General features: G+C 48.0%; 1 protein-coding gene across 1 annotated transcript in view; it reads left to right on the forward strand.

Moving 5' to 3' along the window:
* Window positions 1-5,583: 5,583 nt before the first annotated feature.
* The window catches only part of PDCL (phosducin like), a 78,114-nt gene continuing 58,544 nt past the window's right edge, over window positions 5,584-25,153 (forward strand). Inside the window, exon 1 of the mRNA XM_063936923.1 lies at window positions 5,584-5,791. The gene's annotated coding sequence lies outside the window, so the exon portion shown is untranslated. The remainder of the gene's footprint in view (window positions 5,792-25,153) is intronic.

Raw genomic sequence — 25,153 nt, forward strand, 5'->3', positions numbered from 1 at the left:
AAATCTTCCGTAGGAGCATTCTTGGCTTCACACCAAGATACATATCTCCTCCAGACACGGTGATAATGTTTCGCCGTCACCTCCTTCCTAGCTTTTATCAGAGTAGGGATGACCTCCCCCGGAATACCTTTCCTAGCTAGGATTTGGCGTTCAACCGCCATGCCGTCAAACGTAACCGCGGTAAGTCTTGGAACACGCAGGGTCCCTGCTGCAACAGGTCCTCCCTGGAAGGAAGAGGCCACGGATCTTCTGTGAGCATTTCCTGAAGATCTGATTACCAGGCCCTCCGAGGCCAATCCGGAACAATGAGTATTGTCTGGACTCTTTTTCGTCTTATGATTCTCAGTATTTTTTAGATGAGTGGAAGAGGAGGGAAGACATAGACTGACGGAAACAGCCATGGTGTCACCAGGGCGTCTAGAGCTACCGCCAGAGGGACCCTTGACCGGGAACAATACCTCCAAAGTTTCTTGTTGAGGCGTGACGCCATCATGTCTATTTGAGGAAGCCCCCAACGACTTGTTATCTCTGCAAAAACTTCTTGATGAATACCCCACTCTCCTGGATGGAGGTCGTGTCTGCTGAGGAAGTCTGCTTCCCAGTTGTCCACTCCCGGAATGAAGACTGCTGACAGCGCGCTTACGTGATTTTCCGCCCAGCGAAGAATCCTGGTGGCTTCCGCCATTGCCACTCTGCTCCTTGTCCCGCCTCGGCGGTTTACATGAGCCACTGGTGTGACGTTGTCTGATTGAATCAGAACAGGTAGGTCGCGAAGAAAAGTCTCCACTTGTCGTAGGCCGTTGTATATGGCCCTTAATTCCAGCACGTTGATGTGTAGACAAGCCTCCTGGCTCGACCACAGTCTCTGAAAATTTCTTCCTTGTGTGACTGCTCCCCATCCTCGGAGGCTCGCGTCCGTGGTTACCAGAACCTAGTCTTGAATGCCAAACCTGCGAACCTCTAGAAGGTGAGAACTCTGCAGCCACCACAGGATAGACACCCTGGCAATGGGGGACAGGCTTATTTTCTGATGTATTTGTAGATGGGACCCCGACCATTTGTCCAGAAGGTCCCACTGAAATGTCCTTGCATGGAACCTGCCGAAGGATATAGCCTCGTAGGCCGCCACCATTTTTCCCAGTACTCGAGTGCATTGATGAACTGACACTCTTTTTGGCTTTAACAGGTCTCTGACCATGCTCTGGAGTTCCTGGGCTTTTTCCGTTGGGAGAAAAACCCTCTTCTTTCCCGTGTCCAGAATCATGCCTAAAAATGATAGCCGAGTCGTTGGAATCAACTGCGATTTTGGCAGATTTAGGATCCAGCCGTGTTGCTGCAGAACTCTCAGGGAGAGTGACACGCTTTTCAGCAACTGATCTCTCGATCTAGCTTTTGTCAGGAGATCGTCCAAGTATGGGATAATTGTAGGAGCACCATCATTTCCGCCATTACCTTGGTGAAAATCCTCGGGGCCGTGGACAGCCCAAACGGCAACGTCTGAAACTGGTAATGACAGTCCTGTACAGCGAATCTCAGGTACGCCTGATGAGGAGGATAAATGGGGACATGAAGGTATGCATCCTTTATGTCTTGTGACACCATAAAATCCCCCCCTTCCAGGCCGGAGATCACTGCCCGGAGAGATTCCATCTTGAATTTGAACTTTTTTAGATACAGGTTTAGGGATTTTAGATTCAGAATGGGTCTGACCGAGCCATCCGGTTTTGGGACCACAAATAGAGTTGAAAAGTACCCCTTCCCCCGTTGCACTAGGGGAACCTTGATAATCACTTGCTGTTGACACAGCTTTTGTATCGCAAGTAATACTATTTCCCTCTCGGGGAGAGGCTGGCAAAGCCGACTTGAAAAATCGTCGAGGAGGCACTTCTTCGAATTCCAGTTTGTAGCCTTGCGATACAATTTCTATCATCCAAGGATCCAAATCTGTCAGAACCCAGATCTGGCTGAATAGTCGAAGACGTGCCCCCACCGGCGCGGACTCCCGCAGTGGAGCCCCAGCGTCATGCGGTGGATTTTGTAGAAGCCGGGGAGGACTTCTGTTCCTGGGAACTAGCCGTAGCAGGCATTCTATTCTCTCTACCCTTACCTCTGGCGAGGAAGGAAGAGCCCCGGCCCCTTCTGGACTTATGCGACCGAAAGGACTGCATCTGATATTGAGGTGTTTTCTTTTGCTGTGGGGGAACATAAGGCAAAAAAGAAGATTTACCTGCGGTAGCTGTGGAAACCAGGTCCGCGAGGCCCTCCCCAAATAAAACCTCACCCTTGTAAGGCAAAGTTTCCATATGCCTCTTTGAATCGGCATCACCCGTCCATTGGCGGGTCCACAGGGCTTGCCTAGCAGAAATTGCCATGGCATTGGCTCTTGAACCCAACAGCCCAACGTCTCTTGCAGCGTCTCTCATATATAACGCTGCGTCTTTTATATGACCCAAGGTCAATAAAATGCTATCCTTATCTAGGGTGTCAATGTCAGATGACAAGTTATCTGCCCATGCTGCTATTGCGCTACATACCCATGCCGACGCTACTGCCGGTCTGAGCAAGGCCCCCGTATGTGTATAAATTGATTTTAAGGTAGTCTCCTGCCTGCGATCAGCAGGAACCTTGAGGGCTGCCGTGTCTGGAGACGGTAGCGCCACCTTTTTGGACAAGCGCGTCAAAGCCTTGTCCACCCTGGGCGAGGATTCCCACCGTAATCTGTCCTATGTGGGGAAAGGATACACCAGAAGAATTCTCTTGGGAATCTGCAGTTTCTTGTCTGGAGTTCCCCAAGCTTTTTCAAATAAAGCGTTCAGCTCATGAGATGGGGGAAAGGTTACCTCAGGTTTTTTCTCCTTAAACATGCATACCCTCGTGTCAGGCACCGAGGGGTCCTCTGTGAAATGCAAAACATCTTTTATTGCAATAATCATATAATGAATACTTTTGGCCACCCTTGGGTGTAACCTCGCATCATCGTAGTCGACACTGGAGTCAGAATCCGTGTCGGTATCAGTGTCTGCTACCTGGGACAGGGGACGTTTATGAGACCCTGAAGGGCCTTGTGACACAGTCAAAGCCATGGATTGACTCCCTGCTTTTTCTCTGGACTCTGCTTTGTCCAATCTTTTATGTAATAAAGACACATTTGCATTTAAAACATTCCACATATCCATCCAATCAGGTGTCGACTGTGCCGACGGAGACACCACAATCATCTGCTCTACCTCCTCCTTAGACGAGCCTTCCGCTTCAGACACACACGTACCGACACCCCCACACACACTGGGATATATATATATAGTCCCCCAATAAGGCCCTTTGGAGAGACAGAGAGAGAGAGTATGCCAGCACACACCCAGCGCCACTGGACACTGAGACAAAATCCCAGTCTGCACAGCGCTTTTATATATCAATAATACACTCACTGCGCCAAATAAATGTGCTCCCCCCCCCTCCTTTTTGCCCTCTGTACTTGTGTTCAGCAGGGGAGAGTCCGGGGAGCAAATGGCGCTGGTTAGTGCTGGAGGATCAAGCTCCGCCCCCTCAACGGCGGGCTTCGGTCCCGCTCAAATTCTTTATACTGGCGGGGGTTTATGTAATATACTGCCTTCGCAGTATATATATGTCAGCCAGTGTCCCTTGAGGTTTATTATTGCTGCCCAGGGCGCCCCTCCTGCGTCCTGCACCCATACAGTGCCGTCAGTGTGTGTGAATGTGAAAGCAATGGCGCGCAGCGTTACCGCTGCGCTGTACCTCAGTGAAGATCTGAAGTTTTCTGCCGCCTTTGAAGTCTTCTTTCTTCTTATACTCACCCGGCTTCTATCTTCCGGCTCTGTGAGGAGGACGGCGGCGCGGCTCCGGGACGAACAGCGAGGATGAGACCTGCGTTCCAACCCTCTGGAGCTAATGGTGTCCAGTAGCCTAAGAAGCAGAGCCTATCATTTAAGTAGGTCTGCTTCTCTCCCCTCAGTCCCACGATGCAGGGAGCCTGTTTCCAGCAGTGCTCCCTGAAAATAAAAAACCTAACAAAAGTATTTTTCAGAGAAACTCAGTAGAGCTCCCCTGCAGTGCATCCAGTCTCCTCTGGGCACAGGATCTAACTGAGGTCTGGAGGAGGGGCATAGAGGGAGGAGCCAGTGCACACCCATCTAAAGTCTTTGGAGTGCCCATGTCTCCTGCGGAGCTCGTCTATACCCCATGGTCCTTACGGAGTCCCCAGCATCCTCTAGGACGTAAGAGAAAAGGTATTGTACCTCAGGGATGTGCGGTGAGCTAAATGGCTTAGGAGCCACTGGCTAGCACCAGAACCAGATTTACATGCAATATATGAGCCAAAGCGTACATCTGGGCATTATACACAGGTGCAGCAGTATAAACTCCTGGAAATTTGGTTAGTGTTGATCAGAAGATAAGCAGGTGAGGCACTGCCTCATCTGCCAGAGACTTTTCACTCCATAGTTTTGGCTATTAAAATTATTAGAATAATGCAAAGAAGATATTTCAAACAAATTCTTTGCATTTTCCATATACTTTATACAGTCAAAATGTTGGCACAAACGTTAGTATGGCAGGAAAGGCTCTGCCTCACCTGCCTCACCCCACCGCACGTCACTGCTGTACCTCAGGTACCTGGCAAAAAAAGTTACACTTGGAGGGTACGCTGATGTATCAAGTAGTGAAGAATGGAAATAAAGTTGCCCATAGCAACCAATCAGCATCTTCCTATCATTATATAGAATGTACTTGATAGATGCTATCTCTAAGCTGATTTGTTGTCATGGGATATCATCTTATGGCCCTGCGGTAGATGCTAGAATCAAGTGGCCTAAAGGACCTATGGCATCAGGGGGAGGAGCCACGTCACCAGGGGGAGGTGCTAGGGCAGCGGGATAGTTCTTCTACTATCCTCGCCACCAACTACTACCTTTAGTAATCCGGTGGTGAGCGAAGCGGAGCGAGCCACTGTGCTCTAAGCTCACCACGAGGGTACATTTTGGGTACCTTGTTCAGGCATGGCTCCACCTCCTGGTGACGTAGCTCCTCCCATGGTGACATCAGAGGTCCCTTAACCAGCAACTTGGATTTAGAACTAACCATGGCCCTGCCTACAGCTCCAAAGGGCCAAAGAAGGGCTTGTGAATGTGATCAAGTTGCACACAGCATAATTATCAGGTTTCAGACCCAAATATTAATAAAAATGCCCCTGTACCATGTCTTCGCAAGTTTGCCAAAAAGGGAAATGAGTTTTTACAAACCAAAGCAGACAACAGAGCTCCCAACACAGCTCAATCGCGATGCCTTAAATCATTTCCAAACCTACATCTTGCACAAAACCATGTATTATTTACACCTATTCACATAACACGTGTTCGCATGTCGCCCAGCAGGGGGCGCTGTCTGTGACTGTACATCCGGCACTCGCTCTATGCAAGTATTGCTCAGCTGCTGCTGCACCTGAATCGCGTCCCTGCTATGCCGTGAGTGGGCAGTGTGATGGTCGCAGCAGCCAATCAGCGAATGGTTGTCGTGCCCCTTCGTCCATTCAGCGGCGGAAGATGAGCTCCCTCTTTCACGCTCAGGTCCAATCAGATCGCCCGGAAACGGGAAGTAAGATTGAGCAAATCGACATCCTTGTGACACTAATCGACTCAGGAATCCACCAATCGCTGCAGTGGTTGCTCGGTGTTGGACTGCTGCTCTGTACGGTAGAAAACACTGCGGCCGTGCTGTTTCATTGTTGAAATACAACAAGGACCGGGAGGAGGACGGAGCGGTAACAGCGGCCACTGTATGTATCTTGTGTGCGCCGCGTGTCCTGGTGGCTGTGCCGGTGCATCACTATAGTGTAGATACTGACGCACGGTGTGTTCCGGCTCTGATCCGCTTTGGATCAGCCTTCCTTTTGCAAAGGCAGCAGTGCGGCCTGTGACAGCCTACTGGCACCCCGGAGATCTATTATACCCCTTTCAGACAGAAATTTCCCTCTGGGGGATATGCAATTACCCGCACCCAATGCGGGTGTAAAAGTATGGGGGGCTATCCAATTAGCCCCGATAAGGCGGCGCGTGCCGCAGCTAATCCGGGATTATGTTTCACCCGCAGGCGAAGCAAGATCCTCGATAGCAGCAGGCTATTTCACGCGAAAACACACAGGTTTCACTGAACCTGTGTATTTTCGGGTGAAAATGCACTTTTTAATGGGCCGTCCAATCAAATAGGCCGACCACAAAACCCAGAAGAAACAGCGGGAGTATTTATATTTTATATTCCCCAGAAACTGAAATTACCTGGTGAATCAGTTCTACCTGGTAATATAATGAAAAAAGCAGGTCCTTAGTGAAAGGGTCAACCTGGGTTGAAATTCCCTGGATTTAGACCCTGGAATTTCGACCCGGGTTGACCCTTTCACACAGACAGAATACCCGTGTTGATCTGCAAATTACCGGGTCGAAATTCTTGACTCTGATGTCGCTGCTGTTACCGAGTACATTTGGTCATCCCTTATTGCGTTCACTGTTTGATATAACTGACTTGGTTGGGTTGGGCACCAAAGGGTAGCAATTATTCATGGTTTTCCATTAGTGGGTGAGCTCCGATGGTGATAAGCAGTTTCATACTATCCACGGGGTGGCCATCCTGGGGCTGTCGCTAACTTGCACGTAGGTAACTCTACTAGCAGTGGGCTCACCCATAGGGTGTCATAGCGCAGGTTGCAAGAAGTGACAATAGCAATGGAGAAGGATACTGGTATAGATGTACTAAACCTTGAAAGTGATACATTTCACGGTGATCAAGCACCAACCAACCAGCTTCTAACTCATTTTCCAGATCCAGCCTGTGACATGTCGGGAGCTGATTGTCTGTTTTCACAATTTAGTACATCTCCCCCAATGTGAGCTGGGGGGCATAATGAGAAGGGGGACTCAGTGGGGATATTAACACATTATACTATTATTATAACATTGCCAATATGTCACTTTGACAGTTTTTATTCCTGGGGACACATGCAAATTTGTAGCCCTGGAGCCCCCACAGGCCTTAATACAACCCTCGTGATGAGGCTGTTTTGTTTTCTGTTGCTCATCGCTTAGCTCTGCCTTAGATTTTACTGCTGCTGTCATGTGTCCATTGATAGTTAAAACCATTAATGGTTTTCTACCATCTATGGAAAATACAGCTGACGCCATTGCTAGAGACAGTCTGTTTAGAAGGAATGAATGGCCACTATTGCTTTCCCTATGTCAACTCCCAGTCTACGGTGACAGCGCATGCTTCAGTTTGAGGATCACAGAGTATGATTAATGTACAATTAGACTGGATTTGGGAGTATTTTAGAAGAAACCTCTATGGTGTTGATTCCGTTAGGGGCGATGCCCATGATGTCCGTTGGAATGCTGGCAACTACACCCTTCATTGTCACCCCACATTTTCGCAGCTGTGTATAAAAATATGCCGTGTCTGGCCTACAAGATCTACCTCTGGTGTTTGCACTCCATCGTGGTATCACACTAAATTTAATCAATCCTAAATAATTAATGCCAATGAAAAGGGTTTCCCTCCGTGAACTTTCCATAGGTAGCATTTTATAGTGACATTTTTGACGATTATTATACACATTTTCAGACAGATATACGAAAAGTAGGGTAGTTTCCAAAAAGTGGAAATGGGGTTGTGTGCAAGGTGGATAATGTGCATTTGAGCTTAAACAAAAAACCTTGCACATATGTACTTTAGCACTTTCTTGATTGGCCTGTGTGGCTGGTGAATGTTGCACATTTCATCACCATTTATATTTGGGGTCTTTATTAATCAAAGTTTCTGTTTTGATGTCACATGAGCAACAGTTAACTGTGGAACATTATGCATCTAGGGCCCTATTCTGATTTGTAAGTGTTGGTATCGCTGCTGCTTCCTTAGCATATACCTTATTAGCAGCGGCAATACTAATATATGCTAATGCAGCAGGAAACGTCTGGTGTAAATAGACGCCTCCTTCATGCATGTGTAATCTGATGCTGCGTCCAAGGATGCAGCATTGGATCATTTGTGTGAACATTGGCCATCTGTGTAACCTGCGGGTTACCCAGGATGGCCGGGCTTTTCTGCATCGTTTTAATTTCCTAGCCCGGCACATCCGTGTTTTGTAGAATGATGCCTGCTGCCACCTTTGTCCCGCCCCCAAACGGCGTGCTGCTACTTAGAGTCACTGCAAGTGAAAATGCAGGACCCATTCTGCACACGCACAGTGCACCAGCCATGCAATATGAATCGGTGCACCCACCATGCTATCCGAATCAGGTCCCTAGTTTGTGCAGTGTATTAGTCCATGTGACATAAATTCAATAATGACAGTACGGAAGTGCAAAAAGTAGAAATTCACATTTTCTCTGACGTCCTAGTGGATGCTGGGAACTCCGTAAGGACCATGGGGAATAGCGGCTCCGCAGGAGACTGGGCACAAAAGTAAAGCTTTAGGACTACCTGGTGTGCACTGGCTCCTCCCCCTATGACCCTCCTCCAAGCCTCAGTTAGATTTTTGTGCCCGGCCGAGAAGGGTGCACACTAGGGGCTCTCCTGAGCTTCTTAGTGAAAGTTTAGTTTTAGGTTTTTTATTTTCAGTGAGACCTGCTGGCAACAGGCTCACTGCATCGAGGGACTAAGGGGAGAAGAAGCGAACCTGCCTGCTTGCAGCCAGCTTGGGCTTCTTAGGCTACTGGACACCATTAGCTCCAGAGGGACCGAACACAGGCCCAGCCTCGGAGTCCGGTCCCAGAGCCGCGCCGCCGGCCCCCTTACAGAGCCAGAAGCAAGAAGAGGTCCGGAAAAATCGGCGGCAGAAGACATCAGTCTTCAACAAGGTAGCGCACAGCACTGCAGCTGTGCGCCATTGCTCCTCAGGCACACTTCACACTCCGGTCACTGAGGGTGCAGGGCGCTAGGGGGGGGCGCCCTGAGCAGCAATGTAAAACACCTTGGCTGGCGAAAATACACCACATATAACCCCCAGGGCTATATGGATGTTTTTTAACCCCTGCCAGAATTCACCAAAAAGCGGGAGAAAAGGCCGCCGAGAAGGGGGCGGAGCCTATCTCCTCAGCACACGGGCGCCATTTTCCATCACAGCTCCGCTGGAAGGACGTCTCCCTGACTCTCCCCTGCAGTCCTGCACTACAGAAAAGGGTAAAAAAGAGAGGGGGGGCACTAATTTGGCGCAGTTTTGATAATAGCAGCTATAAAGGGAAAAGCACGTTATATAGTGGTATTCCTGTCTATATATAGCGCTCTGGTGTGTGCTGGCATACTCTCCCTCTGTCTCCCCAAAGGGCTAGTGGGGTCCTGTCCTCTATCAGAGCATTCCCTGTGTGTGTGCGGTGTGTCGGTACGATTGTGTCGACATGTTTGAGGAGGAAAAGGAGATGGAGGCGGAGCAATTGCCTATAATAGAGTTGTCACCCCCTAGGGAGTCGACACCTGAGTGGATGAGCTTATGGAAGGAATTGCGTGACAATGTCAGCTCTTTACGAAAGACAGTTGACGATATGAGACAGCCGGCTACTCAGCTTGTGCCTGTCCAGGGGTCTCAAACGCCATCAGGGGCTCTAAAACGCCCGTTACCTCAGATGGCAGACACAGACACGGATACTGACTCCAGTGTCGACGATGATGAGACAAATGTAACTTCCAGTAGGGCCACACGTTACATGATTGAGGCAATGAAAAATGTTTTACATATTTCTGATAATACAAGTACCACTAAAAAGGGTATTATGTTTGGTGAGAAAAAACTGCCTGTAGTTTTTCCTGTATCCGAGGAATTAAATGAAGTGTGTGATGAGGCGTGGGTTTCCCCCGATAAAAAACTGATAATTCCTAAAAGGTTATTGGCATCATACCCTTTCCCGCCAGAGGATAGGGCACGTTGGGAAACACCCCCTAGGGTGGATAAAGCGCTCACACGCTTGTCTAAACAGGTGGCACTAGCCTCTCCTGATACGGCCGCCCTAAAGGAACCTGCCGACAGAAAGCAGGAGAATATCCTAAAATGTATATACACTCACACGGGTGTTATACTGCGACCGGCAATCGCCTCAGCCTGGATGTGCAGTGCTGGGGTGGCGTGGTCGGATTCCCTGACTGAAAATATTGATACCCTAGATAGGGACAGTATATTACTGACTATAGAGCATTTAAAAGATGCATTTTTATATATGCGTGATGCGCAGAGGGATATTTGCCGACTGGCATCAAGAGTTAGCGCGCTGTCCATTTCTGCAAGAAGAGGGTTATGGACGCAGCAGTGGTCAGGTGATGCGGATTCCAAAAGGCACATGGAAGTATTGCCTTATAAGGGGGAGGAGTTATTTGGGGTAGGTCTATCAGACCTGGTAGCCACGGCAACTGCTGGAAAATCCACATTTTTACCCCAGGTAGCCTCTCAACATAAGAAGACGCCGTATTATCAGGCGCAGTCCTTTCGGCCCCATAAGGGCAAGCGGGCAAAAGGCTCCTCATTTCTGCCCCGTGGCAGAGGGAGAGGAAAAAGGCTGCAGCACACAGCCAGTTCCCAGGAACAGAAGCCCTCTCCCGCCTCCGCAAAGTCCTCAGCATGACGCTGGGGCTTTACAAGCGGACTCAGGCACGGTGGGGGCCCGTCTCAAGAAGTTCAGCGCGCAGTGGGCCCACTCCCAAGTGGACCCCTGGATCCTTCAGGTGGTATCTCAGGGGTACAAATTGGAATTCGAGACGTCTCCCCCTCGCCGTTTCCTAAAGTCTGCTTTACCGACGTCTCCCTCAGACAGGGAGGCAGTATTGCAAGCCATTCACAAGCTGTATTCCCAGCAGGTGATAATCAAGGTACCCCTCCTGCAACAGGGAAAGGGGTATTATTCCACACTGTTTGTGGTACCGAAGCCGGACGGCTCGGTGAGACCAATTTTAAATCTAAAATCCATGAACACTTACATACAGAGGTTCAAATTCAAGATGGAGTCACTCAGAGCAGTGATTGCAAACCTGGAAGAAGGGGATTATATGGTGTCTCTGGACATCAAAGATGCTTACCTACATGTCCCAATTTACCCTTCTCAGCAAGGGTACCTCAGGTTTGTGGTACAGAATTGTCACTATCAGTTTCAGACGCTGCCGTTTGGCTTGTCCACGGCACCCCGGGTCTTTACCAAGGTAATGGCCGAAATGATGATACTCCTTCGAAGGAAGGGAGTTTTAGTTATCCCTTACTTGGACGATCTCCTGATAAGGGCAAGATCCAGGGAACAGTTGGAAGTCGGGGTAGCACTATCTCAGATAGTGTTGCGGCAGCACGGTTGGATTCTCAATATTCCAAAATCGCAGCTGATCCCGACGACACTCCTTCTATTCCTAGGGATGATCCTGGACACAGTCCAGAAAAAGGTTTTTCTCCCGGAGGAGAAAGCCAGGGAGTTATCCGAGCTAGTCAGAAATCTCCTAAAACCAGGCCAAGTCTCAGTGCATCAATGCACAAGGGTCCTGGGAAAAATGGTGGCTTCCTACGAAGCAATCCCATTCGGCAGATTCCACGCAAGAACCTTGCAGTGGGATCTGCTAGACAAATGGTCCGGGTCGCATCTTCAGATGCATCAGCGGATAATCTTGTCACCAAAGACAAGGGTGTCTCTCCTGTGGTGGTTGCAGAGTGCTCATCTTCTAGAGGGCCGCAGATTCGGCATTCAGGACTGGGTCCTGGTGACCACGGATGCCAGCCTGAGAGGCTGGGGAGCAGTCACACAGGGAAAAAATTTCCAGGGCTTGTGGTCAAGCCTGGAGACATCACTTCACATAAATATCCTGGAGCTAAGGGCCATCTATAATGCTCTAAGCCTAGCAAGACCTCTGCTTCAAGGTCAGCCGGTGCTGATCCAGTCAGACAACATCACGGCAGTCTCCCACGTAAACAGACAGGGCGGCACAAGAAGCAGGAGGGCAATGGCAGAAGCTGCAAGGATTCTTCGCTGGGTGGAAAATCATGTGATAGCACTGTCAGCAGTGTTCATTCCGGGAGTGGACAACTGGGAAGCAGACTTCCTCAGCAGGCACGACCTCCACCCGGGAGAGTGGGGACTTCATCCAGAAGTCTTCCACATGATTGTGAACCGTTGGGAAAAACCAAAGTTGGACATGATGGCGTCCCGCCTCAACAAAAAACTAGACAGGTATTGCGCCAGGTCAAGGGACCCTCAGGCAATAGCTGTGGACGCTCTGGTAACACCATGGGTGTACCAGTCAGTGTATGTGTTCCCTCCTCTGCCTCTCATACCCAAGGTACTGAGAATTATAAGACGGAGAGGAGTAAGAACTATACTCGTGGCTCCGGATTGGCCAAGAAGGACTTGGTACCCGGAACTTCAAGAGATGCTCACAGAGGACCCGTGGCCTCTACCTCTAAGAAGGGACCTGCTCCAGCAGGGACCCTGTCTGTTCCAAGACTTACCGCGACTGCGTTTGATGGCATGGCGGTTGAACGCCGGATCCTGAAGGAAAAAGGCATTCCGGATGAAGTCATCCCTACCCTGATCAAAGCCAGGAAGGATGTAACCGCACAACATTATCACCGTATTTGGCGTAAATATGTTGCGTGGTGCGAGGCCAGGAAGGCCCCTACAGAGGAATTTCAACTGGGTCGTTTCCTGCATTTCCTAAAATCACATTGGTTTGAACCACTCACCACTGTGGACTTAAAATATCTCACATGGAAAGTGGTAATGCTGTTGGCCCTGGCTTCGGCCAGGCGTGTGTCAGAATTCGCGGCTTTATCCTATAAAAGCCCTTACCTAATTTTTCATACGGACAGGGCAGAATTGAGGACTCGTCCTCAAATTCTCCCTAAGGTTGTTTCAGCGTTTCACCTGAACCAGCCTATTGTGGTACCTGCGGCTACTAGGGACTTGGAGAACTCCAAGTTGCTGGATGTAGTCAGGGCCCTGAAAATATGTTTCCAGGACGGCTGGAGTCAGAAAATCTGACTCGCTGTTTATCCTGTATGCACCCAACAAGCTGGGTGCTCCTGCTTCTAAGCAGACTATTGCTCGTTTGATTTGTAGTACAATTCAGCTTGCACATTCTGTGGCAGGCCTGCCACAGCCTAAATCTGTAAAAGCCCATTCCACAAGGAAGGTGGGCTCATCTTGGGCGGCTGCCCGAGGGGTCTCGGCTTTACAACTTTGCAGAGCAGCTACTTGGTCAGGGGCAAACACGTTTGCTAAATTCTACAAATTTGATACTCTGGCTGAGGAGGACCTGGAGTTCTCTCATTCGGTGCTGCAGAGTCATCCGCACTCTCCCGCCCGTTTGGGAGCTTTGGTATAATCCCCATGGTCCTTACGGAGTTCCCAGCATCCACTAGGACGTTAGAGAAAATAAGAATTTACTTACCGATAATTCTATTTCTCGTAGTCCGTAGTGGATGCTGGGCGCCCATCCCAAGTGCGGATTGTCTGCAATACTTGTACATAGTTGCTGTTACAAAAATCGGGTTTTTGTTGTTGTGAGCCATCTTTTCAGAGGCTCCGCTGTTATCATGCTGTTAACTGGGTTCAGATCACAGGTTGTACGGTGTGATTGGTGTGGCTGGTATGAGTCTTACCCGGGATTCAAAATCCTTCCTTATTGTGTACGCTCGTCCGGGCACAGTATCCTAACTGAGGCTTGGAGGAGGGTCATAGGGGGAGGAGCCAGTGCACACCAGGTAGTCCTAAAGCTTTACTTTTGTGCCCAGTCTCCTGCGGAGCCGCTATTCCCCATGGTCCTTACGGAGTTCCCAGCATCCACTACGGACTACGAGAAATAGAATTATCGGTAAGTAAATTCTTACTTTTTTTAGCTTGAAGACAGGTGTTTGGATTGCCAGTGACCCCATCCTAAAAGTTTTTTAAGACTAAATTTACTATAGTGTGATTTTGTCATTTTTTTTGTTGATTTAAATACGCCTGTTTGTGTATTGAATATAATTTTTCCTTTAAATTCAGCAATTGAAAATGCAACAACATTGAAAAGTGCACTGAGTGAATTTAGCTCATAGGGGCAGATTCAGTCACCAGGTTTAACACCGGGAGCTATTGAATTATTTGGGCATTTCCATGTATGGAACCACATGGCTAAATGCATGTTAACTCAAAAAAGGGATAGAAAGGAGTTTGTGGCGCACTAAAAAAAAAAGGCCAATAGAGGGCATTGAGAGTCTAAAATACTCTAAACACTTTTTTTAAAACACTATTTCTATCCTTTTGACACATCTACTATTCTATTGTTAATATTTCGCTGTCTCCTACTGTGGATAATGCTTCACCCCCCTATGAACATCGCTGGGCACAGAGAAAATCGCTCACTGTGTATGCACTGAGCTATTTTCCTGCAGCGATGTTCATGATCATCGTTGTGCATACACGCTAGCCAAAAATGGGGTGTATGCTCCTTTAAACAGACGTGTCCTCGCACATCTTGCCTCAATACACCCCATAGCGGGAGATGCCTGGCGTGTGTTAGGTGACAGATCCCGTTTAAAAAAAAATGTTTTCATTAAAATATGTCATGCCTATATTCTATGTGCGTCTGCGGCGGTGACTTTACACGACATGGTGCATTTAGTGTTTTCTCCGGCAGGGTCCACAGGTTATCCACAGGATAACAATGGGATATGAAGGAGCGACAGCGGATTGGCACCAAATGATCAAAAGCTTTCAGGCCTCTCAGGATGCAACGGGCCCGTCCATATATCCCCGCCCACTGGCTCAGGCACATCAGTTTTTTGTTTGGTGCGGCAGGAGCCGGACCATGGTCAGAGGGCTGCTGTTTCACGAGCAGCCCAAGCTTTCTTATTTTATTTTTATAGTCTTACAGTTTTTTTTTTTTTTTTTTCTTGAGTGATCTTTCCAAATAGCGTCTTATATGCATATTGGAAAGAGTCGCTCCCAACAACTCTCCGCCGGGTCACAACAACGCTTACCCACGAGTACAGTGCTTTTTCGGTGGGCAGCTGTGTTGGATATACTAGCTGGTCCATTATACGTTACCAGGCTATGGCCGGAGTACGGAGGGAAGGTAAGGCATCGATTCCGCTTAGTAGATGGAATACGGACACAGCCGCACTGTTTTGGGAGGAGAATACCAAACAGTAGCTGACGCGACACCACCACGGGTGCTCCAGCGCTAGGCCTTAGGGATCAGAGGCACTAGGAATATTGTGAGGCTGCGATCCATAGGGTTGATGTCAGCGGTGGGGAGTCAGACGCTCTCCTGGTCTCCCCCCCCCCCCCCCCCCCCCCATCCCCCCCCGCCGGTTCATGACCAGTTTCCGTTGAGTCTCCCGCCATGAACTGTTTCCTCGCTTTCGTCTCAGACGCTACCAGAGGGGACTCGGTCGCAGCATAGGCCGCTGCATCAGTGTTCACTAAGCACTTCCACAGGAGATCCGGTCGCATCATAGGCGGCTGTGTGATCACTGCGTCTGTGTTCACTGAATGTTACCATAAGACCGGTGCGTCTGTGTCCGCTATAGGTTCCTGTAGTGGCAGGGTACACTAGTAGCATCTGGATCCACTCAGCGTTTGCTAACGTATTGATCGATCACTGGAAGCGAGGTGAGTCTCCCTGTATCCCACTCTACTGAGTACGGGCTATACAGCACTAAATTTCTATCTACTTTGTCAAGTACGAATAGTTAAGTGCCTATTGCATATGAGTCTGTGTACATTTACTGTGGTTTTCTTCGCATTGCATCTGAATACGTTAGATCTGTTTATACAGGATTCAGTAAAATGTTCGCCTACATACTTTAAAAAGTGTTTGTAGTTGATGATATGCTCAGACTAATATATAACATGTGACTGACTGCTAGTGTGATTGCTGACTTTAATATGTTTGTCAGTTGGTTTCTTCTGATCCTCAATGCTGGTGAAGGTTAAAGTGAATACAGTCACAAATTGTGTAGTTCACTGTGAAAGTGCTGATTATTTATCATGTCTAAGAGCGGCAAAGGTGACGAAGGTACACTCACAGCAACACTCGTATCATGTTTGACTTGCAAAACTGTATTATCCTCTCAGGATCTGGTTCAGGACAGTTTATGTGCAAATTGTTTTGCTTTTCAGCAGAACACAAGGCAGATCCCTGTACAACATCAGGTACAGATGGATCCACCTTGGGCTTTGTTTGCACAGACTTTGTCCAGTATAGCTGAACGGATAATTCCTACAGCTTCGGTACCAGGTGTAGGGTACCCATACATTCAGCTCCCTACCTACGGTATATCATTTCCCCCAGCAGCTTCTCAAATGAAACAAGCTGATAAACCGATGGTAAGTAAATCTTCAACTTCACATGCTACACATGATTCATTGGATGATGAAAGCTCTATTTACTCTACTTCAGTATACGAAGAGGAGGAAGAAGCTCTCGGCTCAGTGGATTTAGCTGAATTAATCAGAGCGATGAAGGTTATTCTGTCCTTAGAAGGTTCAGCAGAGCCTGTGTTAAAAACCAAGGCACCTGTGTTTAAACGTCCCAAGACAGTTAAGACTGAGTTTCCAGGGTCAGACCAACTAACGGAAAATTATGGAAGAGGCTTGGGCAGCACCGAACAAAAAATATAGAATTCCCAAAAAATGGGATTCTAATTATCCTTTTCCATCCAGGGACTGTTTAAAAAGGGAGGTAGCTCCTAAGGTAGATACGCACGTGATTCGATTAGTGCAAAAATCTATATTGCCTTTGCCATCAACATCAAATGATGTCACAGATAGGAGAGTGGATGGTTTTCTAAAAACCATATTTTCCCTGTCTGGAGCAGTCAAAAGGCCAGCCATGGCTTCTGCTTGGATAGCAAAGGCAGTGGCTGCCTGGGCTGAGGCATTGGAAGGGGATTTTTCATAAGCTTCTAGAGAGCAAAAATCCTATATAGCCCATATTAAACAAGCAGCAGTGTTCTTGGAAAAAGCTGCACTAGATATGGGTACTATTGCTTCTAGGGCATCAGCCTCAACGATAGCTGCTCGCAGAGCAGTTTGGTTATGTACTTGGAAAGCTGATTCAGAATCCAAGAAAGTTTTGGAATCTTTGCCTTTTTCGGGAAATATTCTGTTTGGTAAAGAATTGACAGATATTCCGGAGTCAGAAGCAGACTCTGAGAAGGTCAAGTTTCCTTCCACATATAGCCCAAATCTAGGGTCCGAGCTTCCGGCCCTTTCGTTCTCAAGGAAAACCAAAGGAAAAAAAGTGGTTGTAAACAGCCCCAATACAATAAGTTTGGTAAATCAAAAAAGCATTGGGCTACCAGAGGATCAGCTTCCAAACCAGATGATCAGCCATCTGCCTGATGGTGCGGGCCTCCACCTGGGGGATCCCAGGGTAGGGGGCAGGCTTCTTCAGTTTGCACAGATTTGGCAACACTCTACAACAGATGCCTGGGTGTAAGAAGCGGTATCTCTAGGTTATGTTTTCCCCTTCAAGAAGCATCCTCCTCTAAGGTTTTTCTGCACCAGCCTGACTCGGGTAGAGACAAAAGCCAGGGCTTTGCAAGAAGCAGTTCAGAAATTGTTTCAGTCAGGAGTAGTCATTCCAGTACCCCCGGCACAACGGGGGCAGGGTTTTTACTCAAACCTATTTTTGGTCCAGAAGCCAAATGGGTCATTTCGGCCCATTCTCAATCTCAAAATGCTAAACAAATATATTTGGGTGCCGAAGTTCCACATGGAGACCTTGCGCTCCATAGTTTTGGCCATGGAGCCGGGGGATTATATGGTATTCCTGGATATTCAGTATGCATACCTACATGTTCCTATAGCACTGTCCCATCAGTGTTATCTCAGGTTTGTCATCCTCCAGCAGCATTTTCAATTCCAGGCCTTACCCTTTGTGTTAGCCACAGCACCCAGAGTTTTTACTAAAATCATGGTGGTTATGGCAGCTTATCTCCGCAAGCAGGGGATAAGAATTTTTCCATGCCTCGACGACCTTTTAATCCTGGCACAATCACAGGAAGTGCTCCTGTGCCATCTCCAACAGACCATAACATGTCTACAGAGGCACGGGTGGCTCATAAATTGGGCAAATCCGTCTCTGGTTCCGTCACAACGTATGACTCACTTGGGGGCTGTACTGGATTCAAGTCTGCAGAAGGTAATTTTACCTCGGAACAAGATATCCAAGGTACGGTCAAAGATTCAGGACTTGTTACACAGTCAAACAGTATCAATTCACGCAGCAATGCGAGTGATGGGTTTGATGGTGTCAACATTTGACATGATGGAGTATGCGCAGTTCCACTCGAGGCCTCTGCAGCATCTGATTCTGGCCAGATGGAATGGAGTACATCAGACAATAAAGAAACAGACGATGGTATTTCCAGTAAAGGTAAGAAAGTCATTAGCCTGATAACTACAGACATCCCATCTAGACAAGGGGAGACCCTTTTGGATATCAGATTGGGAGATCCTGACAAGATGCCAGTCTTCAGGGCTGGGGAGCAATGTCCGGAAAATTATGGTTCCAGGGACAATATACCACAGAAGAAAGTTGCCTGCCAATTAACCTGTTAAAACTCTGGGCCACATACAGGGCACTGATTCAGGCAAAGGACACTCTTCAAGGAAAACCAGTCCAGATCCGCACGGACAATGCGACGGCAGTAGCGTACCTCAACCATCAGGGAGGAACTCTCAGCCAAAAAGCAATGAAGGAGGTAAGTCATATTCTAAAGTGGGCAGAACTCCATCTCCCAGCCTTGTCCGCAGTATTTTTTTCCGGGAGTCCTAAACTGGGAAGCAGACTTTTAGTCGACATGCCATTCAGGCAAGCGGATGGGCTCTACACCCAGTGGTCTTTCAGACTCTAGTAGACAAGTGGGAATTGCCAGAGAGAGATCTCATGGCATCCCGTCTGAACAACAAAGTGCCCGCATACGGGTCAAGAACAAAGTATCCCTAAGCAATTTTTGTGGACGCCTTGTCGGTGAAATGGAACTTTCATCTGGCATATCTGTTTTCCCCCGATCACCCTGTTACCCAGGGTGGTGAGGAAAATAAAGCAAGCAAAGGGTGCCGTGATTATAATAGCTCAGGCTTGGCCCAGAAGGCATTGGTACACGGATCTGCAGAGATTGTCGATGGATGCTCCAATTCTGCTCCCTCAACGTCCAGATCTACTAATGCAGGGTCCTTGTTATCACAGGCATCTGGATCGACTGTCTTTGACGGCGTGGCTCTTGAAACCTCTATCCTGAAGTCAAGAGGATTCTCACAACAGGTAATTCAAACAATGCTCAGAGCAAGGAAACCCTCCTCAGCTCGTATTTGTCACAGAATATGGCAGACCTATATTCAGTGGTGCACTGAGAGACGTACGGACCCGGAATCCTTCAGAGTTTCCAGGGTCTTGGCTTTCCTTCAGGCAGGAATGGATAAATGTTTGAAGGTGGCTTCCTTGAGAATTCAAGTATGCGCATTGACTGTGGTTCCAAAAGGAAATTGCCAATTTACAGGATGTGCGTACTTTGTTCCAGGGAATGCTGCGCATTCAACCTCCTTTTGTTCTTCCCACAGCATCTTGGGACTTAAGTCTAGTCCTCAAAGCTTTGCAAGTTGCTACGTTTGTACCACTTAATAAAGTGGATCTTAAATGGTTGACCGCTAAAGTTCTCTTTCTACTGACTATGGCATCAGCTAGAAGAGTGTCAGATTTAGGAGCACTGTCGTGTCGTTCTCCTTTTCTGATATATATTTTTTTTTTTTATATTTTTTTATCCAGATAAAGCAGTTCTTAGAACTAGGTCTGGGTATCTTCCTAAGGTGTTGTCTAAATTCCACCTTTAATGAAGAAATTGTAGTCCCGGCCTTTCAGGTATCAGGACTTTCTGCGGGAGATTCTCTCTCTCTCTCTCTCTCTCTCTCTCTCTCTCTCTCTCTCTCTCGTCTCTCTCTCTCTCTCTCTCTCTCTCTCTCTCTCTCTCTCTCTCTCTCTCTCTCTCTCTCTCTCTCTCTCTCTCTCTCTCTCTCTCTCTCTCTCTCTCTCTCTCTCTCTCATTGCTACTAAACAGATGCTGGCAAGATGGCTTCGAATGACTATTTCAGAAGCATACTCTCAAGCTGATCTGCCTGTTCCGGCTAATGTCTCTGCTCACTCTACTCGTAAGGTAGGTCCTTCATGGGCAGCACAACATGGTGCGTCAGCAGAACAGATATGTAAGACAGCCACATGGTCTTCCATTAACACATTCATTAGACATTATGCCTTGGACACTTTTGCCTCTCATGACACTGAATTTGGCCGCAAGGTTCTCCTGTCCAATCAGGAGCGTCCCCACCACTAAATTGCTTTGGGAAATCCCATTGTTATCCTGTGGATAACCTGTGGACCCCGCCGGAGAAATATACGTTATGTTAGGAGAAATACCGTTATCAACGGTAAGTTCTTAAGTCCCTGATGCACCGGATGTGAGGATTCTTCTACTCACTAACCTCTTCCTTCTTGTACGGAAGGGTGTGCATGTGTGTTCTTCTCGACTGATTAGGGCTCTACATGATGCTCCTGCCTAGTGCTTTGGAATACAACTGATTTGCCCGAGCCAGTGGGCGGGGATATATGGACGGTCCTTTTGCATCCTGGGAGGCCTGAAAGCTTTTCATCGTTTGGTGCCAATCCGCTGTCGCTCCATCATATCCCATTGTTATCCTGTGGACTTGGGAGAAATACTGTTATCAACGGTAAATTCTTACCATAACGTATATTTTTAGGTAACGTACCATTTCGTATGCAGATACAGCCACTGTGACTCGCAGAATATAGGCATATAATTTTAATCAGCAGAGTCCACTTATGCATCCTATTCTCATATGGATGCGAATAAGACACATTTTAATGGAAAAAGTCGAAAGTGAAGACTATCAATGCTACTGAGTTACACTGTGGCATGACGTGACTAGAAGGGCTGTATAACGTCCTGGGAGACTAGATGTAAGTGGACATATCTGTAGCTCTTGATTTAAGTGCCTGGAGCTATGGAATTACTCCACACTGTAAGCCCCAAAGGGTGCACTTAAAACCGTTTTTTCCTTGCAGCTCTGGATGCTGTGAGGAAAATTGGTGTTAGGCGCACCCTCTTGGCTTACCGTGTGGGGTTGCGGGCAGTAATTGAATTTCTCTTAAGTCCTAGAGGATGCTGGGGACTCCGTAAGGACCATGGGGTATAGACGGCTCCGCAGGAGACATGGGCACTTTAAGACTTTAGAATGGGTGTGCACTGGCTCCTCCCTCTATGCCCCTCCTCCAGACCTCAGTTAGATCCTGTGCCCAGTGGAGACTGGATGCACTGCAGGGGAGCTCTACTGAGTTTCTCTGAAAAGACTTTTGTTAGGTTTTTTATTTTCAGGGAGCACTGCTGGCAACAGGCTCCCTGCATCGTGGGACTGAGGAGAGAGAAGCAGCCCTACATAAATGATAGGCTCTGCTTCTTAGGCTACTGGACACCATTGGCTCCAGAGGGTCGGAACGCAGGTCGTCACCCTCGCCGTTCGTCCTGGAGCCGCGCCGCCGTCCTCACAGAGCCGGAAGATAGAAGCCGGGTGAGTATGAGAAGAAAGAAGACTTCAAAGGCGGCAGAAGACTTCAGATCTTCAATGAGGTACACTCGCAGCGGTAACGCTGCGCGCCATTGCTCCCCACACACACACACACACACACACACACACACCCCCCCCCCGCCCACACACACACACACCCCCCCCGCCCACACACACACACGGCACTGTACGGGTGCAGGGCGCAGGGGGGGCGCCCTGGGCAGCAATTTTTACCTCAGAAAACAGCACTGGCACAGGTCTCGGATACTGCGGAGGCAGTATAGTATAAAAAAGAAATTGAGCGGGACCGAAGCCTGCCGTCGAGGGGGTGGGGCTTGATCCTCCAGCATTAGCCAGCGCCATTTTCTCCACAGCATGTTGCAAATAAGTACTCCCGGACTCTCCCCTGCTGAACAATAACGGGGGCAAAAACGAGGGGGGGGGGGGGGGGGCACATTTATTTGGTGCAGATTGTACATATTTTATATTTATTTATATATATATATTTATTAGTCTCGGTGGCGTGGCACTCGCGTCTTATATATTAATAAATAATGCGGACTGCAGTCTATCAACGTTTCAATATTATTCAATATTTTCGTCAGGAAAATATTGAATAATATTGAAACGTTGATAGCAGACTGCAGTCCGCATTATTTATTCATATATAAGACGTGAGTGCCGCGCCACCGAGACCATTTCTACATTTTCCAAGCGAAGGCACCGCAACATACCAATATAACTACGGAGTGCCAGACCCCTGAGAGAGAGATATATATATATATATATATATATATATATATATATATATATATATATATATATATATATATATATATATATATATATATACATACATATTAGCGCTATTTAGGCTGAGACCTTGGTTTCAGTATATTGTGGTGCTGGGTGTGTGCTGGCATACTCTCTCTCTGTCTCTTCAAAGGGCCTTATTGTGGGTCAGTCCCCATATTTATCCCAGTGTGTGTGGAGGTGTCAGTACGTGTGTGTCGACATGTCTGAAGCGGAAGGCTCGTCTAGGGAGGATGCAGAGCAGATGGTGGTGGTGTCTCCGTCGGCACAGCTGACACCTGATTAGGTGGACATGTGGAATGTTTTGAATGCTAATGTGGCTTTATTACAGATTGGACAAAGCAGAGTCCAAAGACAAGCAGGGAATTAACCCATGGCTTTTACTGTGTCCCAGGACCCTTCGGGGTCACATAAACGTCCCTTTACCCAGTTAGCAGACACTGATACCGACACGGATTCCGACTTCAGTGTCGACTAGGATGATGCAAGGTTGCACCCATGGGTCGCAAAAGTATTCAATATATGATTATTGCAATAAAAATGTTTTGCATATCACAGAGGATTCCTCTGTCCCTGACACAAGGGTCGGCATGTTTAAAGGAAAGTAAACTAACTCATGAGCTGATCGTTTTATTAAAAGAGAAAAAAAAAGCTTGGGAGACTCCTGACATTAGACTGCAGGTTCCCAAGGGAATTATTATGGCGTATCCTTTCCCCTCAAAGGACAGGTTACGGTGGGAATCCTCGCCCACGCTGGACAAGGCGTTAAAGCGCTGGTCCAAAAAAGGTAGCATTACCGTCCCCTGATACAGCGGCTCTATAGGATCTTGCGGATCGTAGGCAGGAATATACCTTAAAATCAATTTATGCGACTACGGGAGCCCTATTTAGACCTGCAGTAGCGTCGGCAGGGGAAGGTAGCGCAATTACAGCTTGGGCTGATAACTTGTCTTATGACATTGACACCCTGGATAAAAATAGTATGGTGTTGACCTTAGGTCACATCAAGGACGCAGCACTATATATGAGAGAGGCTGCGAGAGATATTGGGCTTTTGGGTTCAAGAGCTAATGCCATGGCAGGTTCTGTTAGTAGGTCCCTGCGGACCTGTCAATGGACAGGTCGTGCTGGCTCAAAGAGTCATATGGAGGCTTTACCTTGCAAGGGTGAAGTTTTATTTGGGCAGAGCCTCGCGGACCTGGTTTTCACAGCTACCGCGGGTAAGTCGTCTTTTTTGCCTTACGTATCCCCACAGCAAAAGGAAACACCCTAATAACAGAATGCAGTCCTTTCGGTCGCGTAAGTTCAGTATGGGGCATGGATTTCTTTCCTCGCCAGAGGTAGAGGGAAAAAGAACACCGGCTACGGCTAGTTCACAGGAAAAATGTCCTCCCCGGCCTCTACCAAATCCATCAAAGAGGTGCTTCCACACCAATTTTCAAATCGGCCTTGCCAGCTACTACCCCGGAGAGGAAAATAGTTTTGGCTGCCATACTAAAGCTATGTCAACAGCAAGTGATTATCATGGTTCCCCCTAGGGCAACAGGGAAAAGGGTTTTATTCAACCCTATTTGTGGTCCCAAAGCCGGGTGGCTCGGTCAGACCAATTCTGAATCTAAAATCCCTAAACCTATTTTAAAGAGGTTCAAACTCAAGATGGAATCTCTCAAGGCAAGGATATCCAGCTTGGAAAGGGGGGGATTTTATGGTGTCAACGGCCCTGAGAATTTCACCAAGGTAATGGCGGAAAAGATGGTGCTCCTGCGCAAGCAAAGGGTCACAAGTATCACATACTTGGACGATCTCCTGATATATGCGAGTTCAAGGGAACAGTTATTAAAAACCGTGTCGCTCTCCCTGAGAGTACTACAACAGCACAGCTTGATTCTAAATCTACCTAAGTCACAGTTGGTTCCGACAACTCTGCTGTCTTTTGTGGGCATGATTCTGGATACGGGAAAACAAAGGGGTTTTTCTCCCGGTGGAAAAAGCCCAGGAACTCCAGAACATGATCAAAGACCTGTTAAAGCCAAACAGAGTGTCAGTTCATCAATGCACTCGAGTATTGGGAAAGATGGTGGCGGCCTACGAGACCTTTCCATTCAGCAGGTTCCATGCAAGGACTTTTCAGTGGGACCTTCTGGACAAGTGGTCAGGGTCCCATCTGCGGATACATCGGAAGATACCCTGTCCCCCAGGGCCAGGTTCTCTCTCTCTCTCTCTTGCTCCAGAGTACTCCCCTTCTAGAGGGTCGCAGGTTCGGCATTCAAGATTGGGTTCTGGTGACCACGGACGAGAGCTTCCGAGGATGGGGAGCAGTCACACAGGGAAACAATTTTCAGGGAATATGGTCAAGCCAGTAGGCTTGTCTACACGTCAATATACTGGAATTAAGGGCCATATACAACGGCCTCCGACAGGCGGAGAATCTACTTCGCAACCTACCTGTTCTGTTACAGTCAGACAACGTCACAGCCGGGGCGCATGTAAACCGCCAGGGCGGGACATGAAGCAGAGCAGCAATGGCAGAAGCCACCAGGATTCTTCGCTCGGCGGAAAATCATGTAAGCGCTCTGTCAGTGGTCTTCATTCCGGGAGTAGACATCTGGGAAGCAGACTTCCTCAGCAGACACGATCTCCATCCAGGAGGGTGGGGACTTCATCAAGAAGTCGTTGCAGAGGTGACAAGTCGTTGGGGACTTCCTCAAATAGACATGATGGTGTCACGCCTCAACAGAAAGCTTCGGACA

The sequence above is a fragment of the Pseudophryne corroboree genome, chromosome 8 (assembly GCF_028390025.1).
Source record: "Pseudophryne corroboree isolate aPseCor3 chromosome 8, aPseCor3.hap2, whole genome shotgun sequence".
Classification (NCBI taxonomy): domain Eukaryota; kingdom Metazoa; phylum Chordata; class Amphibia; order Anura; family Myobatrachidae; genus Pseudophryne; species Pseudophryne corroboree.